The sequence below is a fragment of the Oryctolagus cuniculus genome, chromosome 8 (genome assembly GCF_964237555.1).
Source record: "Oryctolagus cuniculus chromosome 8, mOryCun1.1, whole genome shotgun sequence".
NCBI classification, from domain to species: domain Eukaryota; kingdom Metazoa; phylum Chordata; class Mammalia; order Lagomorpha; family Leporidae; genus Oryctolagus; species Oryctolagus cuniculus.
This window is the reverse complement of record NC_091439.1, coordinates 73,961,397-73,981,726: the sequence shown is the minus strand read 5'-3', so window position 1 is coordinate 73,981,726 and position 20,330 is coordinate 73,961,397. Positions and strand designations below refer to the sequence as shown.

General features: G+C 36.6%; 1 protein-coding gene and 1 pseudogene across 4 annotated transcripts in view; both read left to right on the top strand.

Annotated features, from left to right (window-relative positions):
- Positions 1-20,330, top strand: part of CCSER1 (coiled-coil serine rich protein 1) — a 1,459,660-nt gene that overhangs the window by 1,426,243 nt on the left and 13,087 nt on the right. The window lies entirely within an intron of this gene.
- On the top strand, positions 14,529-18,733 carry LOC127483167 (inosine-5'-monophosphate dehydrogenase 2 pseudogene; annotated as a pseudogene).

Below are 20,330 nucleotides of genomic sequence, written 5' to 3'. Positions count from 1 at the left end.
TGAGAAGATACTGATGACTTGCAGTGGTATTACTTTTGCAGCTGGGAAGATGAGATTGTTATCCAATTGAGGAAGCCAAAAAGGCAGGAATAGATACATGAAGAGAAGAAAATGAACTTGGCTTTGGACCTGTTGAGGTTTATACATTTGTGACATATTCATATGAAAATTTGACGAAGGAAAAATGTGGGTCTGATGCTTAGGTAAAAGGACTGTGACAAGCTGTGTGTTGCACAGAGCCATCTGTATGTCAAAGTCAGGTGAAACTTGAGGAACACCAACATGAAGTTCTAAACAGAGGGAAAAGCACTTGAGGATTGAATGGCTTGACAGACAATAAACAATAGCAGGTGGTGTTTCATGCAAGCCAACATGAAAATCTGCTGAAGAACAATAAGAGCAGGAATTAATATATCTGAGTATTCTCAGGCTATTGTGAGTTTAATATAACGGATTGGTGAAGTTAAATTCCTTCTGCTCTTATTTAAGGATTGAATGGAAAGTGGAACCACAAGTATATTTTTGGCTCATAGTCTAGTGAGCCGTGGCGCTGGCCAGAAATTTACATTTATTAAATAAAAGTTAAAAAAAATCTTGTTTAAATGCATAATATTATATATCTTTGTTTTGTGAATACTTCAATAAAACTGCATAAAGAGTGAACATTTTGCTAGTTGGAATGAAATTTTCCAGATAACTTTACTGGATAGCTTACTTAACACACTTAGTAGACTTGGAAAAGCATATCAAAATGATCTATAGAAATCTGATATTTACCACAGGCCTTCATATCTTTTTTTAAAAAATGTGATTATCCTGTGAGACTACCTGCTTAGCTCAAAGTTTGGTAAGTTTATGGGTATGTCAATGGCGAGGATGTAGTTACTATGTTTATGCTAAGCTTCCAGCTAGATCTTGGGGGGCACTGACAAAGATATATGATATGTGATAGTACTCATAAGAAAAAGGGAGGGAAGATCTGTGTTTCCAGGGATACTAGGATAACTGCCAAGAAGTCTAAATCACACTAAAATTACTTTTTGAAGAGGTTTTGCAGATTCAATAACTTTTCCAACAAGGCAGAGAAAAACTGCCCCAGAAGTCACAATTCAGTCTAGCATATTATGCTTTATTACCAGAAGGAATAAAATTATTATCAATGAATAGCATTAGAGCAATGAGGTTATCAAATTAAATTAAAGATCAAAAAGATATCATATCTAACCATGTTTAAGGACTTTCTAAGAGTCCTGCAGAAACATCAGAAATGTATTCTGATATAACTTCTTTAAATGATACTTGAGAATATTTGAATATTACATTTCATTCAGAATGCAGAGTCCCTTAGCAATTGAACCAACAGATTCTGCTTGATTTCATTGCAGGAATACATTGCATTTAATCACTGTTCCATAAAAATAAAAGTCCAATGACTTAGGCAGTAATTAGTATTTTCTCTGTTATCCTGTGCACACATTTTGCCATTTTGACAAACACATGCTTTTATCTAAGGCAAAACTATCTCTTGGAAATTGTGGATGTTTCTTCTCATAAAACACACACACGCACACATGAAGATCTTGGCCAATGTACATTAAATGTTTAAAATGCTACTTACAATAAAAATTGCAATAACTAGTTGTTAGAAGCCTCCTTTAAATGTTTCGGCTTCTCAAATATGATGCAAAAGCATTGTCTATGCAGTGTTCACGTGGGTTGCTTTCATGACCCATATGGGATTTAGAAGCTCATAAAGCTTATGCTGCCTGCTTTGCCAAGAGTAATAAAGTCACTTGGCCCAGACCCCAGAATCTCATGTCTTCTGCCAGTATCCACAATACGGTGCTGGGTGAACCTGTAGCCTGAAGGCAGGATAAAAACCTCAAGCCATTCATAGTTCTTCACATGTATTCATATTTTCAATATGTTTTTGTTATTTTTAATTAATTATTTTTATTTTTTATTTATATAAAGAGAACAAATTTCATGTATTTCATATATACAGTCCTAAGAGCATGGTAGTGCCACTCTGCATTCCCTCCCTTCCATCCTCCCTCCCCCTTCCTTCTTTATTTTTCTTTTAATTTTTACAATGACATATTTCAAGCTTTCAGTAACATGGATACTTGTATCATAATTTATGGGATGTGGTGCAGCATTGCAGCACATGTACACAGCATAAATTGATCATAACATGCAATCAGAATTCCAGTTCCTTATCTTTTCTTTATGTTTGGAGTCTACCAGATCCTCTTCCTCTTCTAGTTCTTCAGACTACATCCTGCATTGTTATAAACTGCAGTCAGCCCACTGTGCTAATGAACACTAGAACTTACTGCTTCTATCTGTGTTGTAGTGCTGCTTATTCGACCTGTATGTATCTTTACTCCCTTGATCTTTTCCAACCTCTAGTAGCCACTATCCTAAGTTCATATGAAATTTTTAAAACTTCCACATATGAAAGAACACATACAGTATTTGGCTTTCTTTGTTGGCCTCATTTTATTCAAAATGATGACTTCCAATTCCATCCATAATGATGGAAATGTCAGGCTTTTATCCTTTTTTATGATGAACAATATTTCATTGTTGGTATATATCACATTTTCTTTACCCATTCATCCATTAGGTCACCTCCTTGATTCCAAATTTTGATTATTGTAAATAATTGTATCTCTTGGATATGTTGATTTCATTTCCTTCAGGTATGTACAAAGAAGCAGGATAGCTGTATCATTTGGTAACTCTATTTTTAGTTTTTCGAGGAATTATCATACAGTCCTAATGTTTATACTTCTGTGGCTTAGTAATTTTCATTCCCACTGATAGTGTATAAGGGTTTACTTTTCTCCACATCCTCCCAAATGTTTTATTTGTCACTTTTGTAATAGTCATTCCAACTAGAGTGAAATGATGTCTCATTATGGTTTTTATTTGCATTTCTCTGATGGCTTACCCATGATGAGTCAATATCATGGACATGAAAAGTTGAATTTCAAAATCTGCTTTTACTTTTCCTTTGTAAATTTAAACACAGAATAATTTGAATTTTAGTTCATAATTTATGACCATACAAATGTATGTTTCTCAAAATTATTTTAATGAAAGAATGACCCTTTAATCTCAAAGTAGTCTAATGAATTCCAAGCTTCATATTGACACAGTAAGGTAAAAGTAATAATTTTGTCCAAACTTGGTAGACATATTTGCCCACTGGGATCATTAGAAAAAAGTTCTTATTACAGGAAGATGTTTATGAGCTGAAGGGTAGCAGTAATTTACTTCAATCTACTACAGAGAAAGGGGCAGAATAATTAAATTATTTCCTTTATGATGTTGCATATTTTTTCTCTAGTATTTTTACATGGTCATAATTTATAAATGACAGGAATTACCATATTCATGAAATTTTATTTTTCTGAAATACTTGATGTCTTTGTTTCTGTTGTGGACATTCAATTTCTGCTCATTTTGCTGACAGTTTTGTACAATAACTGTCATCTTAATGGTTAACTTATGTCAAACATTGTGCTAACACATCACAATCACCTGATTCTTTGATTTTTTTTTTTTTTTTTTTTGGACAGGCAGAGTGGACAGTGAGAGAGAGAGACAGAGAGAAAGGTCTTCCTTTGCCGTTGGTTCAACCACCAATGGCTGCCGCTGCCGGTGCGCTGCGGCCGGCGCACTGTGCTGATCCGATGGCAGGAGCCAGGAACTTATCCTGGTCTCCCATGGGGTGCAGGGCCCAAGTACTTGGGCCATCCTCCACTGCACTCCCTGACCACAGCAGAGAGCTGGCCTGGAAGAGGGGCAACCGGGACTGAATCCGGCGCCCCGACCGGGACTAGAACCTGGTGTGCCGGCGCCGCTAGGTGGAGGATTAGCCTAGTGAGCCGCGGCGCCGGCCTGATCTTTTCTAAAAGTAAGGTATTTTGTGGCCAGCACTGTGGATTAGTGGGCTAATCCTCTGCCTGTGGGTGCCAGTTCATGCCTTAGCTGCTCCTCTTCTAACCCAGGTCCCCGCTAATGGCCTTTGAAAGCAGCTGAAGATGCCCCAAGTGCTTTGGCCCCTGATACCCACGTGGGAGACCTAGAAGAAGCTTCTGATTCCTGACATCAGCCTGATCCTGCCCTGGCCGTTGAGGCAATCTGGGGAGTGGACCAGCAGATAGAAGATTGTTTTCTGTGTCCCCCGCTCTCTCTCTAACTCTGACTTTCAAATTTAAAAATAATATATATACTTATGTATATATTTTTATTTTTATGTTGGGGGAGAAAAAGAGAGAGACAGAGAGTGCTCCCATTCTCTATATCACTTCCCAGATGGCTAGCTGGGCAGGGTTGATGACAGGAGCTTGGAAACCTAGGCGCCCATGTGGATGACAGCAACCAAATTACTTGAGCTTTCATCAGAGCTTTAGAAGGAGCCAAATTCAGGAGAAAGAGGTTGTTGTTGGAACCAGGCAATGTGATAGGAATTGCAGGCATCTTAACTGCCAAATGAAATCTCTGCCTCTAAGACTAAGGTATTTTGTTGTATCCATTTTTGTTTGTGGGGATGAGCCTAAGGAATTACTGATGTATGTGTATGATGAAGGATGCTGTGGCTGGACAATGACTTGAAATTAATCATCTCTTATTGTAGAAAATCAGGAATAGCATAGCAGGTTTACATCAATTATTTATGCCTGGTGGACAAGTGCATAGCTTTAATCTTTTTTATGTTTTTATTTAATAAATGCATTTTGCATAGGTACAGCTTTAGGAATAAGTGATTCTTTCCCCCATACCCACTCTCCCCCGCAACACCCATCCCACCTCCCTCTCCCATCCCCTTCTTCATAATAGTTCATTTTAGTTTGATTTTATATACAGAGAACCAACTCCATGTTAAGCACGGATTTCAACAGTTTGCGTGCACACACACACACACACACAACATATAGAGTACAGTTTGAGAACAAGATTTGTAGTCAATTCTCATAGTACAACTCATAATGGATGGAGGTCCTACATGGACTGTAGGTGTACAGTGACTTCTTATTTATGACATCAGTGATTACCCGAGGCTCTTGCTATGGGCTGCCAAGGCTATGGAAGCCTTTTGTGACCATAGATTCCCTCAGTATTTGGACATGGCCATAAGCAAAGTGGATGTTCTGTCCCCACTTCAGAGAAAAGTACATACTTTTTTGATGGCCTTTTCTTTCCACTGAGGTCTCACAGAGATCCTTTGTTTAGCGTATTTTTTGCTACAGAGTGTTGGATTTCCATGCCTGAAATGCTCTTACAGGCCTTTCAGCCAACCCAAGAAGCCTTAAGGGTTGATTCTGAGGTTAGAGTGCTATTTACAGCAAATGTCATTCTAGGAGTCCAATAAAGCTTTAAATTTCAGAACCTATGTGATAATGGCAAAGCCAAGATTCTAGCATCCCATTCATTGAGCTTGGTGACTGGGACATCTATATCTCCAGTAGACTACATTCTTGTTTCGCACTTTGCGCATTGACCTTCTTGACAATTAAGTTCCACATCCTTGCCACTGTAGAACCTTTATTTTTATTTCTTCATTTTTTTTCACAAATTACATATTCTTTTGTGACAACCATACATATTCATATTACAGAAGAAAATTAAGTTCAGAAATATTAAAATGTTTTCAAAATATTATATAGAATTTCCATAAGATAAGATAGAAACCAACAACTATCTCTGTCAGAGCACAGATTCTAATCAAGTTTGCATCACAAACTAAAATAATTTATTGGCCAGAGATAAATCTTTCACAAGTAAGTACATCACTAACAGACCTCCTGGACAATTGTGTAAAGAGTGATAAAGGGGGGCAGCGCTGTGGCATAGTGGGTAAAGCCGCAGGTGCTGGCATCCTATATGGGTGGCGGTTTGGTCACCATTGCTACACTCACAATCTGACACCATGCTAATGCACCTGGGACAGCAGCAGAGGATGTCTCAAGTCCTTGGTACCCTGCATCCATGTGAGAGACCTGGGAGAAGCTCCTGGTTCCTAAATTTGGCCCAGTTCAGACCATTATGGCCATTTGGGGATTGAAAGAGTAGATGTAAGATCTCTCTCTCTCTCTCTCTCTCTCTCTCTGTGTCTTTCCATCTCTTTCTGTAACTCTGAATTTCAAATAAGTAAATAATCTTTTTTTTAAAAAAGGAATAAAGGTTGTTACTGAAGTATATTTAACGTCATAATTATACTAAAGTTAATTTAGTATAAAGTCTCTTTCATCATTAATGCTATTAGATAACCAAGCACCATTTGCTGGTTCCTCCCCATAGTTGAGTTTTACTTTATATTCATCTTTTCTCACTTCATGTCTTTGGTGTAACAGATTTTGCCGTAAGGCCAATATTAGTTGATCAATAGGAGCAGATTCAGGTTGTTGGGAAAAAATTGCAGTGATGCTTCAGGTGCATCCCAAAATCAATAAGGAAGGATGCTTCTAACAGAGTGAAATTGAGATCAATTACTTCCTGCAGTTAAGTGACATCCTGTGTGTGATCATTGTCCATAGTAGGGGCTGATAGGCACGAAACTCCAAGGCTGTGGGATAAGTAGTTGAAATGGTTACAAATGGAATATACGAAAGAATTTACTTAACCTGAATTGATAAATTACATCTATAGTTATATAAACTGTCAGAGACAAGAAAATGTTTTTATTCTTGAGTAAATTCAAGAAAATATTAACAGAAATCATGGTTTTGATTATGTCAATATTTCTCAACTTCAGCACTATCAATATCTTGAATGAGACCATTCTTTCTTGTAAGGATGTTGCAGCATTTCTGACTTCCATCCCTTAGATAATAATACTTCCACCCCTCTTCATGAACATGTATTTGTGATCCCTAAGACAAAACAAAAGTTCCAAATGAGAAGCACTAAATCATTTTTTAACTTAACTCATAACATGTTTTAGCTTGACTTATAACTCACACATGTTCCCATGTATGATTCTTGGATAAATATAAATATAGGTTGACTTTCTTGCAAATGAAGTGGTAAAGGAAGCTTTCCCTAAGGTAGAATCTGCCTTGAAAGTAAACCTCAAAGTAATCAGGATTCATGCCTGCTTGGATTGTTAAATTTTGAGTAAATGTTTAAGCTTCATCTGAATGTGACATGGCAGTTAATTGGTGATCTTTTTCTTGTTGGAAATAGTTTGGTACAACTTGGCAAGAATATATTTGTGCAGGATTCACTCTAAGGGAAAGAAGGAAGATAACTATGTCTCTGGTGTACGATTCTGGCCATTCAAATCTTGACTGAACTGTTAAGATTCTGTGAGTCTTAGCTGTCTCTATATAAAACAATTCCTGAAGGGGTTCTTATAATGCAAAATTTATACACAATTAAAATTAGTTTTTGCCTGATTGAAATAGAACATGATGTAGAGTCTTGTGCAGCTAAATATCTATACTGTAGCTGCCCGCACTTGGGATTTAAAACTACACTAATTTGTATGGAATTTAGTCTGATTACTGACTCTGACTTCTAATAGACTGTGCAGAAAACACTTGATTTAATTATGTGCTATCTAGAAATTCTTGTCCAGATTTTATGTGCCAAATTTACCTTCTTGTAAAGTGATTCTGCATGAATTACTTCTGAGCGGTTTCTATGGAGGCAGTGTTTTGTTCCACACTTGGGTAAATGGTACCACTCATTGAGGCCAGTCTACTTTAGTGAAGACATAAGTAGATTTTTCATAGAAACTGATGGCTTTTAAAAAGAAAAGAGAAAATATCTTCATTACTGAGATAATTCTGATTATTCACTCAAGTGTATTGTTCAAATATAGCAATAGGATTTTATTTGTGTACAAAGTCTTACCTTCTTGTAGGTTTCACTAAGCAGTTAAAAAATTATACTTGATTATATTCAGGAACTATACAGTTTAAAACATTCAGGACTGCCATATAACACAGTTATCTCCAGTGAGATAGACACAAAAAGAGGTGAAAAGGTATCACATACACTCTGCTTTAAAAAAGTGCTAAAATGTATGCAGATCTTTGGTTCTTAAGAATGAACTTGAAAAGGACATGACTTGGGCCAGGTGAGGTAAGGACTAATGGAGAATCTGTGATAGTTTTTTAAGACATTCTGAATGCTTGAATGCTATAGAATTATCTTTGTTTACTGACAAATCACAGCATACTTTGCTAGCAATTCCATTTTTTAAAATTGTCTGAGCTGTTGTGTAGTAAAATGAAATCATGCAAAATAGTAGATATGAGAAAGTTGGTAATCCCTTTATTCATTCGTTATTCAACAAATATAGATTCAACAAACACTTCCCGAATGCCAGAAGCAGAGCAATCATGATTCCCTTTCAAGCATGGAGTTCCATTTGAGGAATTGGATATGTTATTCTCTGTTCCTAAACCCCATGCTCAGTCTGTTTTTCAAAGAAAAATATAAATATTAAGAGAAAAAAGTTTTCCAGCACCTACTCAACAACTTTTCTAGGGTGAAGAAGGAAGGAGCACAATGCACAGACAAAAACAAGGGAATATGGAAAAGTGGAGGGGATGGGTTGGGCAGAAGGTGCCTCTCTGTGGGCAGAGAAGGAACATCTCTTTGCCTCTCCTGGTAACTTTTATTCTCTCCGGATGTCATTAAGCCATGTGGTGTCAAATTTTATATTTGTTCACAAAAGCACAATTTTGCTTATGTAATGATACGTGTCAGGCTATCTCTCACAAGGAGGAGAGGAACATCTCGTGAGACAACAGCCCCTTGACCATTTGTTTGTCTTAGGCAGTATCTCATGAAGAGGAAAGCGACATCCTGTGCAATAAACAGAGCCTTGCCTATTATCCTTTAGCAAGACGTCCAAGGCCTTTGTGGCTGGAGTTTTCCCACAGCCTAAGGCACTGGAGAATTGTTTCCAGCACCCTTAGACTTCCAAGGGATGCAGGCATAATGTCCTGTCTCTCTCCTCAAGAGATCGCTGAGTTGGCTCCCAGGTATTCCCCTAGCAAAGTTTAAGGCTCTCTGGACTCTTCACATATTAGATTGTGTCTCTCAGACTCATTTGGATGGGTACAGGAAAATCTCCCTCCTTTAGGTAGTATAAATATTTTTAAGGCCCTGAGTAATATTATCCAGTCAAAAAACGCCCTGGTGCTGCAAGTAGATTACTTTTCTGACTTTACTTTACTTATCTATCTCTTCCTGATAAAAAACACTCTAGGGGAATCATAAAGATGATACCTGTATCGGATTTGTTTTTATAAAACAATTTTAAAAATACATTTGTTACTGAAATAGATAGTTTATAAAATTGACATATGTGAATATTTTGTATGGTACAGGATTAAAGTAGATTTGATACAGATATGTTTTTCTATGTTTTATCTGTACTTTATATCTGTATTATACACCAATTGTTGGAACAGGTTTTGAACTTTTCATAGACACTTAAAATTCTTTTCTGGCATATTATGTAAGCATTTGAATTATTGGAAATGTACAACTTTATTTCTAATGGCTGCTTGTGACATATGCCTTCTTCTATCTCAAACAATTATATACATTTTGTGATGCTTTGTTGTGGGCATTGTTACTTCAGACTGATTACTTTTCAGTTATGCAATTAACCTACCTAAATTTTTGCTTTGTTATGTCATTTATCTCATATGAGCTTCAAAATACCCTCATTTTACTTAAAATTTTAAGCTTCTTTAATTATTAGCCATAATATTCACACACTATATAACTTACTATGTGATATCCTCTTGCCTCAAGTCCATATAGGCTGCTACTGTTTTAGTGACATATGAAGTCTTATTTCATCTTAATTTTTATTCATAAAAATTCAGTTCCTTCAATATGACTGGCTTAAAGGAACACAACAGTATTTCAATATTAGATTGTAAAGACAAAGAAATTGATGAAATACCAGGAAAAAATCAAAAGAATGATCCTAAGATTACTGAAAAGCAATGAGAAGCAAATTCCTGAGATGAAGACATCTATCTATAACTTGGATGAAAAATGTACTTGTGAATTTGAGATTTTGAAGAAAAACCAAACTGAAATATTAGAAATGAAGAATTAAATATGTCAAATAAAAATACAGTGGAAAACCTTAACAACAGACTTGGTGAGGCAGAATAAATAATATTCCAGCAAGAAGACAAGTCTTTGGAAAATCTCAGTCAGAACAGAAAAAAGAAGAAGAAATTAGAAAAATTAAAAACAGTTTTTGAGATTTATAGGATACCATCAAACAATGCAACATTCTGGGTCTTAAGACTTCTGGAAGAAGGGGAAAGAGAGAATGGATTAGAAGACCCTTTCAGCAAAGTAATGACAGAAAAATCCCTAATTTGGAGAAAGAAAGGACCATCAATGTACAGGAAGCACATATAACTCCTAATAGATATAACCAGAAAAGATCTTCACCACAACACATTATAGTCAAACTTTCAACTGTAAAATGTAAAGAGAAGGTACTAAAATGTTCATGAAAGATATACCAGATTTCCTTTAAAGAAGTTCCAATAAGACTGAAAGCTGATTTCTCATCAGAAACCATACAGGTTAGGAGAGAACAGAGTGACATAGTCCAAGTCTTTTTTTTTTTTTTTTTTTTTTTTTTTTTTTGGACAGGCATAGTGGACGGTGAGATAGAGAGACAGAGAGAAAGGTCTTCCTTTTGCCGTTGGTTCACCCTCCAATGGCCACCGCAGCCGGCGCACTGCAGCCGGTGCTCCGCGCTGATCCAATGGCAGGAGCCAGGTACTTCTCCTGGTTTCCCATGGGGTGCAGGGCCCAAGCACTTGGGCCATCCTCCACTGCACTCCCAGGCCATAGCAGAGAGCTGGCCTGGAAGGGGGGCAACCGGGACAGAATCCGGCGCCCCGACCGGGACTAGAACCTGGTGTGCCGGTGCCACTAGACGGAGGATTAGCCTGTTGAGCCTTGGCGCCAGCCCGGTCCAAGTCTTAAAAGAAAAAAAAAAAGCTGTCAACCCAAATTAATATACCCTGCAGTGCTCACATTTAGGAATGAAGGTAAAATAAAGACTTTCCATAACAAACAGAACTTGAAAGAATTTGTAACCACTCATCCAGCTTCCAAATGATGCATAAAAATGGGCTATAAACAGAAATAGAAAGTCATCATTATGAAAAAATGTGAAGTCAGAAAATATCCTACTAAATGTACAAAGGAAATTCAAAGCAATCTATAGGAATATTTATTGGAAAATGGCAGGGCCAAATAGTTAACTTAAATTAATAAACTTGAATGTAAATGGCCTCAATTATCCATTTAAACGATACAGACTGGCTGAATGAATTACAAAGCAAGATCCATCTTTTTGCTGCCTGCAAGAAACAAACCTACCCAACAAAGATGCACACAGACTGAAAGTGAAAAGATGGAAAAAGATATTCCATACTAATCAACAGCAAAAAAGAGCAGAAATAGCTATCGTGATAACAGACAAAATAGACTTTAAGACAAAAGCTGGGCCGGCGCCGTGGCTCACTAGGCTAATCCTCCACCTTGCGGCGCCAGCACACCAGGTTCTAGTACCGGTCGGAGTGCTGGATTCTGTACCAGTTGCTCCTCTTCCAGTCCAGCTCTCTGTGGTGGCCCGGGAATGCAGAGGAGGATGGCCCAAGTGCTTGGTCCTGCACCCACAGGGGAGACCAGGAGAAGCACCTGGCTCCTGGCTTCAGATCAGTACAGTGCGCCAGCTGCAGCACACCAGCTGCAGCGGCCATTGTGGAGTGGACTAACAGAAAAGGAAGACCTTTCTCTCTGTCTCTCTCTCACTGTCCACTCTGCCTGTCAAAATCATCAAAATATCAACACTACCAAAAGCAATTTAAAAAGTCAATGAGACTTTAATCAAAATATCAATTACATTCTTCTCAGATTTAGAAGAAATGATGCTAAAATTCAAGTGAAAACACAAGAGACCATGAATAGCTATAGCAATCTTGAACAACAAAACAAAGCTTGAAGCATCACAATATCAGATTTCAAGATACACTATAAGGCAGTTATAATTAAACAGCCTGGCACTAACACAAAAATATACATGCAGACCGATGGAACAGAATCAAAAGTGCAGGAATCAATCCATGCATTTACAACCAACTAATCTTGACAAAGGAGCTAAGATCAATCTCTTGGTAAACAACAGTCTCTTTATCAAATGGAATTGGGAAAATTGGATCTCTGCATGCAGAAGTATGAAAAAATACCCCTAACTTACACTTTTTACAAATCAGCTCTAATTGGATCAAGGGTGGAAATCCATGAGTTGATGCCATCAAATTACTGAGGAGAAAATTGTAGAAACTTTGCTAGATGTTCAGATAGTCAAAGACTTCTTGGAAAAGACCCCAGAAGCACAGGCAATCAAAGCAAAAATACGCAAATGAGATTAAATTAAGCCGAGAAGTTTCTCTACTGCAAAGGAAACACTCAAGAAAGTGAAGAGGCAACTGATAGAATGGGAGAAAATATTTGCAAACTATACTACTGATAAAGGATTAATGTCCAGAATCTATGCAGAGCTCAAAAAACTCAACAACAACAAACAAACAATCCAATTAAGAAATGGGCAAAGAACTTGAACAGGAATTTTTCAAAGGATGAAGTTCAAATGGCTAGCAGCTACTTGAACAAATATGCAGAATCACTAGTCAACACAGAAATGCAAATCAAAACCACAAAGAGGTTTCAGCTCACCCCAGTTAGAGTGACTATCATACAGAAATCAAAAAACAATAAATTCTGGTGAGAATGTGGGGAAAGTATTCTCCAATCTACTGTTGATGGGAATTTAAACTAGTAATTTAAACTGTTGTAGTAGACAGTATAGATTCCTCAGAAAGTTGAAAATAGATCTACCATATAACCTAAACATCCAATTCCTGAGAATTTATGCAAACAAAATGAAATCAGTATATGAAAGAGTTTTCTTTACACTCATGTTTATTGCAGCTCAATTCACAATAGCTAACATATGGAATCAAAACAGATGTCCATCAACTGACGACTGGATAAAGAAATTATGGGGTTCTGATGTTGAAGTGATTTTTTTCTTCCATTTGTTGAATTCTTTATTGATTCGAGGTTTATGCTTATGATTATAAAATTACCTGAAAGTATGTCATTCTAAAATTAAAGGAAAATGTAAGAAAAGGAGGAGGAAGGAAGTTGGGATCATAGCCGGGAGGGAGGGTGTGGTGGGAAGTATCACTATGCTCCTAAATCTGTATGTATGGAATACATGAAATTTGTTAACCTTATGTAAATAAAAAATCTAAAAACAGTAATAAATCAGTTCCTTAAACAAAAGCGTATTCTTGAGGATAGTACAGCATATTTGATATTTGTTTCTCCTGAATTATTTTTATTTATATTGGTTTTCAGTAAGAATGCATGGATACATGGATGAATGAAAGAATAATGATGGGAAAAAGAAGGGGTAAGAAATATTAATGTAGCTAGAAAAGGACATGCAATGACTTTTATATTAGGATGAGTTTTAGATACTGATCTCAGATACTTTTCCTCTCATTGTGATTTGTAGAAATTTACCTAGAATATTAACAGAGCACAGAGTCAATTGGGTTGGTATTATCGAGAATTAATTTGCTACCTACTAGAATCTGCCAGTCTGCTTAGATATTAGTGACAACCATCACCTTTATTCCTAGGATGTGAGCCTGGCTTAGCTTTATAATTCTGGTATCTGTACCTTCTAACAGATCCACTATTGAAATACAGGAGACATCATTTTTGTAACCAGGAAGAATTATTCCTTCTGCTTCTAGATGAATTCAATCAGAAGAACACAAGTAGATCTATCATAAGCCAATATCCTGTTAGAATGTCTTCACTTTTAACGACAGCCTAGCATGGCACAACATAGCTTGCAAAGATCAGTTAGCATACATGTAGGCTTTGTCATCACTTGCTTATGCCTTAACTTACATATCTTACAATCCATTACACAATATTTCCCATGTACTGTTTTAAATGTTTTTTCTCTGTATACATTCTTTTCCAGAATTAACATATATAACTCTATCTGCATATCACAGTTTACGAGTTGTTAAAATGCTACATAATAGCCAGTATTGTGTAACATTTCAATATAAAGACTTTTCTTTTATTCTTCTTACATCAAATATAGATATTGTGACATTGTATTCAAATTAGTGTTGATAGAGTCTTCATGAAAGTGTTAAAATTGCTATGGAAGTCTTGAATTGATTATGGATTCATCTATTAGTTTTTATAAGCTAATGCAAGTCACTTCTCCATTCTAGCCACAGTTATCTTATAAAATCAGTAAATCAAAATATGTTAAAGTTTCAATTACATCTTGAATCATTAATTATTAAATAAAATATTCATATTGTAAGTGAGCAAGAAGTTATTCCATTTAAAAATAGACAATAGTTGACATTCATGAAATGAAAACAATTGACAATTCCTTTTAGATCTTAGCAATTTGTAATTTTCATCTGAATCTCATTATATTTTATGCTTTGCTGATTTTTTCTATTTAAAAATCAATTTTAGATCTTTTTAAGTGTGGCTAACTTTGAAGCTGTTGGTCCATCTGTTTTCTCTTTGTTAGTAGACTTTTTGAGGTTACTCTGAGTTTGCAAAGAAAGTGATTTGCTTTGATAAAGCAGCTTTTCAGAAGAAAAAATTAGGCTTTGGATTTCTTTTTACACTCTATAGTATGTGTTTCTAACATCCATAACTTATCCTAAGGAAGAAAAATAGTTGGTTATTTGAAAAATTGCTATTATTAAATAAACCTCTTATCTGTAAGACTGAACTCTTTTTAAAGTAAAAGAATGTAGTTTTGAAATTCCATGTTTCTTTAAAAATTGGTTGTAACTTTTAGGTAATGATAATCCTGAATACAACTTTCCATAACACAATTCATCTCCTGCTGTGTCTGATTCCTTATTTGTACTGTGTGACACCATTTCAGAAAATCAGTTGGGGAAATGGACATGACTTTACCACAAATCCCAAACTATTTTGCATACTTTGTATTTCCATAAACTATGTGTGACATGATTTTGATATTGTCTATTATTTGAAGGGCTTTTTAATAGTATTAGTCACCAAATGACCAATCAGAAAATGTAAATTCTTGTTCTTGGTCACATCAGTGCTTGTGAATGTCCCCTCAATTTTCTTAAATGCAATTGGATCCCACCCTTACTTGTGCTTGTTTCAGAAGGAAAATGTACCCAAATGCAACCTAAAAATTCACTTTGAAATATATCTTGAGGGTTTCTTTTCAATTTGAAAATGGCTAAAGATTTATATCATACTTACAATGAAATAAGGAAAAAATATTGTTAAAAAAAAAAAAAACATTAACAAATATAGGAAGACCCTTAAGGGGTAAGATATCCTAGGGCCAAGAATGCTTTCATTTTAACAAATTACTTTGACAGTTGTTCTGGAGCAGAGAGTGGATAGGATAGACTACTAACATAGTAATTGACTATTTCCTGGATCCGTTTTCTTTAAAGCATCCATTATCTACTTACATATTCCTCATAACTTCTGAATGCCTATACTTCCCATAATTTCTTTCAAACTTACTTCTTCAGGAATAATCTGATTTATACATAAGTTTAAACAGCTAATAACATATAGTATTACACTTCTTTTTAAAATTTATTTTGACACAAAAATTGTGCATATTTATGGTGTGGCATATGAAGTTGTGATGCATGTGTACATTAGGTAATGTTCAAATCAGACTAAATCTTATCAAATATTTATCCTATGTTTGTAGTGAAAGCAATCTAAATCCTTTTGTGTAGCTTTTAAAACACATACAACACAATAGTATTATCTAAAGTCATTCTAGCTCTACCCTTCCAGACCATCTGATTACAGGGAGCGTGTGCTGTGCTTGACAATGGACGACAGCACAGCAGCCTTTGATGGTGGAATGGCCTCACCTCCAAATGCCTCATAGGATGATATGGAAATAGACTCTCATGCTGCCATAAGCCTGAAAGACCTCCACCCAATTCACTTCCCTGCCGTGCAGCAACTGTCCCATTTCCTTTGGGTACATCAACATCCCTGAGTACATCAACATCACTGAGGAACCAAGTGGACCTGACTTCTGCTGTGACCTAGAAAATCACCCAGAAAACCACATTGATTTCCCCTTGGACACTGTGACAGAGGCTGGTGTGGCCATTAACAATGACTGCAGGTGATTGGTTCCATCCATCACAGCTGTACATTTGGTTTCCAGGTTAATGAAGTTCAGAAGGTGAAAACTTATGAGCAGAAATTCATCATAGACCCTGTCATCTTCAGCTCTAATGTGGGAAAATGCCCACTTGAAACCACCTACGCATCAAAGGATGGACTCAGGAACATAAAGGAGGCAGAAAGTGATATATTGTTACTTGGTCTTGAGATTGGTGACCAGGAGATGGAAGCAGGCACCTCCCTCAGAAACTCATCTCATTGTAACCATGCCACGCAGAGGTCACTTTCCCGTTTCTCATTGGTTGAGAAACTTGGAAGGTACAATTGAAACCTGACACAGTGTCTTAGGCAGGGTGAGGGAGATGAAAGGGTGGATGTTGCTGGGCACATCTAGAACAGGGGAAGGGGAGTTACATTGTGATACCATCAAGGCATCAGGAACTGAGACAGGAGAACACTTTGTACCTGGTACCTAATGGTTGCAGATTACCAAACTGCTAAAAGTTACAAAAATTGCAGAGCAAATTTAGCAGCTGACCAACTTTGGAGTTTTTGTCCTATGTCCTGCTTTGGTCTGATATCATTCATGGCCACACTAAGTCTCATTAAAATACTCCACTGGGTTATTTCTTACACTAAGAATCAAGTGTGGGATTTTTTTCTTTTTTTGACAGGCAGAGTGGACAGTGAGAGAGAGAGACAGAAAGAAACGTCTTCCTTTTCCGTTGGTTCACCCCAGTGTGGGATGTTTTTGAGGCCATAACATGGCTCTTGTGGTATCCCCAGTATGACCATAGGCTGGAAGGGGAGCTGCTTGGTAGGCATCATCTCCTTGAAGTCTATTAGTTTTCTCAAGGAGAAAGAGCATAAACTTTTTTTTTTTTTTTTGGAATAGATCACAACAGAGGGAAGATTTAGTGATGTTCCCTGCAGACATCACATTGAAGGAAGCAAATGAAATTTGCAGCACATCAATAAGGGAAAGTCACCTATTGTAAATAAAGACAGCTAGCTGGTGGCCATCATTACCAGGCCTTACCTAAAGAAGAACTGGACTACCCGCTGGTCTCCAAAGACATCAAAGAGCAACTGGTGTGAAGCAAAGGCACTGACCCTTGTGAGGATGACAAGTGTGGGCTGGACTAGCTGGCTCTGACTGCTGTAGACATAGTAGTTTATGACTGTTCTTAGGAAACTACCCTCCAGGTCAGTATTATTGTGTATGATACCCCAGTCTCCAATCACTGGGGGCAATGTGGCCACTGCTGCTCAGGACAAGTACCTTGTTGGTGCAGGTTTGCGTGCCTTACAGGGGAGCATGGGAAGTAGCTCACTGTGCATCTCACACGAAGTGCTGGCCTGTAAGCCATCCATAACAACAGCAGTGAACAAGGTGTCAGAGTGCGTATGACACACTGGTATTCCCCAAACCACAGAGAGACTATTCCAGAGTGTGTGGCATATCTCCAAAGTCCTGGTAATTCCCTCCCTGCTGCCACCACTGAACCTCCTGGTAAATACTTTTTCTCCGGCTGAATCTGGATAAAAAAAAAATTGGGTGAAGTGTCTGTTCATATCATAAACAGTCAGCAGCTACAACTGATTTTTCAGTGAAGCTGACAAAATCAAATTGGCACAAGAGGTATCTGGGTCTGCGCAAGACAAAGTGTTTATCCAAAAATTCATTCACTGTCTGACTGTTAGCATCCGGCACTCTTGCCAAGACATTGCTACCAAGAACTTGGACCAAATCTGAGCCATGACATAGTCTAGGGAGCTTAAGTTTGAGAAACACCTGCAGATGATACATGATGTTCACAACCTCCATTCATAAGAGAGGCAGCTTTTCTGAAAAGGAATCCAGCACTGCCCCTTGGTTTCCCAAAAAAAAAAAAAAAAAAAAAAAAAAAAGTTTGAGAAACAAATAAAGTCATTCTGTGAAATGGAATATCACATCTTATTTCTACTTTTACCCAGTTCCCATGGATTAACATTCTCAAAAAGGTTATACTTCTTAGAGGTGCTTGGTAGTAATTTCTGCATGGTATACAGGTTTATTTTGCCTGGTGCACTAAATCCAGAATTTAATAAATCTAAAGAAATTTATAGAGGTAATATTTTTAGTATGAAAACAAGTGAACATGGGTATTATTTTTTACATATAGAGAATCAGAATAACATAAGATTTATAATCTGTGTTACCAGCTGAGTCATCTTAAGTCAATTATCATTAAGAGCCTCAAATTTTGGTCTATAAATTTCTAGGGAAGCATTTAGCACCAATCTGAATGTATATTTACATGGGTAAAGTGGGATAATACATGTGAAAGCAATTGATGATTTAAAATGAACTATGTATAAAATACTGTAATTATATGATTTGCAGTATCCCCCACATTACATCATGTATTAAGTAACATGCATACTTTATTCGGTGGGTCAAACTTATTCCCAAAAGAAGCTTCTATTGCATTATACTAATGTAAAATTATAAATTTTTTAAAAAATATAAAATTATTGAGTGTGAAATTGCCACATTTTATTTCACTTCCTTTGTCATGTTAACTTAGATTAGGAAAATAGGTCTTAGATTAGGCAAATAATATCTAATTTTAGGAGTCTTCCTCTATAACTCATTGAATAAAGTTACTCATATAGTAGAATAATCTAAGTGAGAAATTTACTGCACACATTATTTAATCATGGTAATAAAAACATAAAATAAGAGGAATAAACAATAAAACTATTTTAATCAACTTTATTATATATATATATTTGTTCATTTATTGGATGCAAAAAATATTTTACCTCATAAAGCCACAGAAATTGGCTGTAAAGCCTATGAATTATTCACACAGATGACATTATTGCATTTAAGGGATTTTTAAGATCATTTTTTGAATACAACTTGTGTTCAAGAAATCTTCCCTATCTAATATGTGCTAATCTAATATGGGTATCTGGGTGTCTATGCAAAAGGATAATTTTTCATGTTATTGCTGTGGCAAGCCACTACTCTTGTTTGTTTTCATGCATGCCTCTGCAAACTAAAAATTACTTTTTACTCATTTCCCATAGTTGTATAAATTTAGCTCACACCCTCACTAATTGTACTCATTTACAAATCATACTTTTCTGGAACAGCAGTTGTGGAGAATTATTCTGTCTTAGATTTTTTTTTTCTGTATTGAGCCCTTAATCCTCACACTTTCCTTATTGCTATTATAAGCACTGTCTGAAATTCTCTCCTAAATTGCCCTTTACCTGAGGAGAATAACAGAGTGGGCCCTTGCATGTGCACTCACACACAGAGACACAGACATGTTAATTTCAGACACAGTGCTTTCCTTTTCTCAGGATTTCCCTCTCTGGTGAGTTCATTCACTCTAGTTACAAACAGAATGGTCAAGAATGTCCCTGGTGGTTTTAGGAAAACGAATGATGTTTTCACTTTTTTGTGAGTAGAATCTGCTGTGATTTTTCTTTTTGGGAACTCTGCTTTTGGCCAGCAGTATTAACCTTCTTATCACGCGTATGTCCTTTAATCCTGGTTGAGTCCTAAAAGCCCACCAGGAGAATTTCATATTCCCTAAAGGGTTTAGGAGTGCGGTTGAGCCAGAAGAAGTAATTTAACTCTAGACAATTTTCTGCATTCCACACCTCTTGGTAATTTGTGCAATCTGAAAGAAACAGGACCAGCTGCTAGAACCTTTGAATGTTTCCTTTTGGTTATTACTTGAACTTATTACAGGACTTCTTGCTTGCAAAGCAGTAACTACTTCTGTTTACAATCTCTCTGTGGTAGAGTGTTTCCCAGACCTTTACAAAACTCTTCTTTATCACTGAAAACAGATTCTACATCTAAGGATACAAACAGATGCAGCAACAGTGCCAAAAACTTCCACAGAGATATGTCCTGGTATTCACAGCTGCTTTAGAAACCCTGCTCCTCGATGCTGACAGGAAAAGGGCAAGCTGTTATTTTTAATAAATATGGTTTGAGTCTACATCGACACTTTAATGATTGTGGCTGACAAAGAGGCACATTTCAG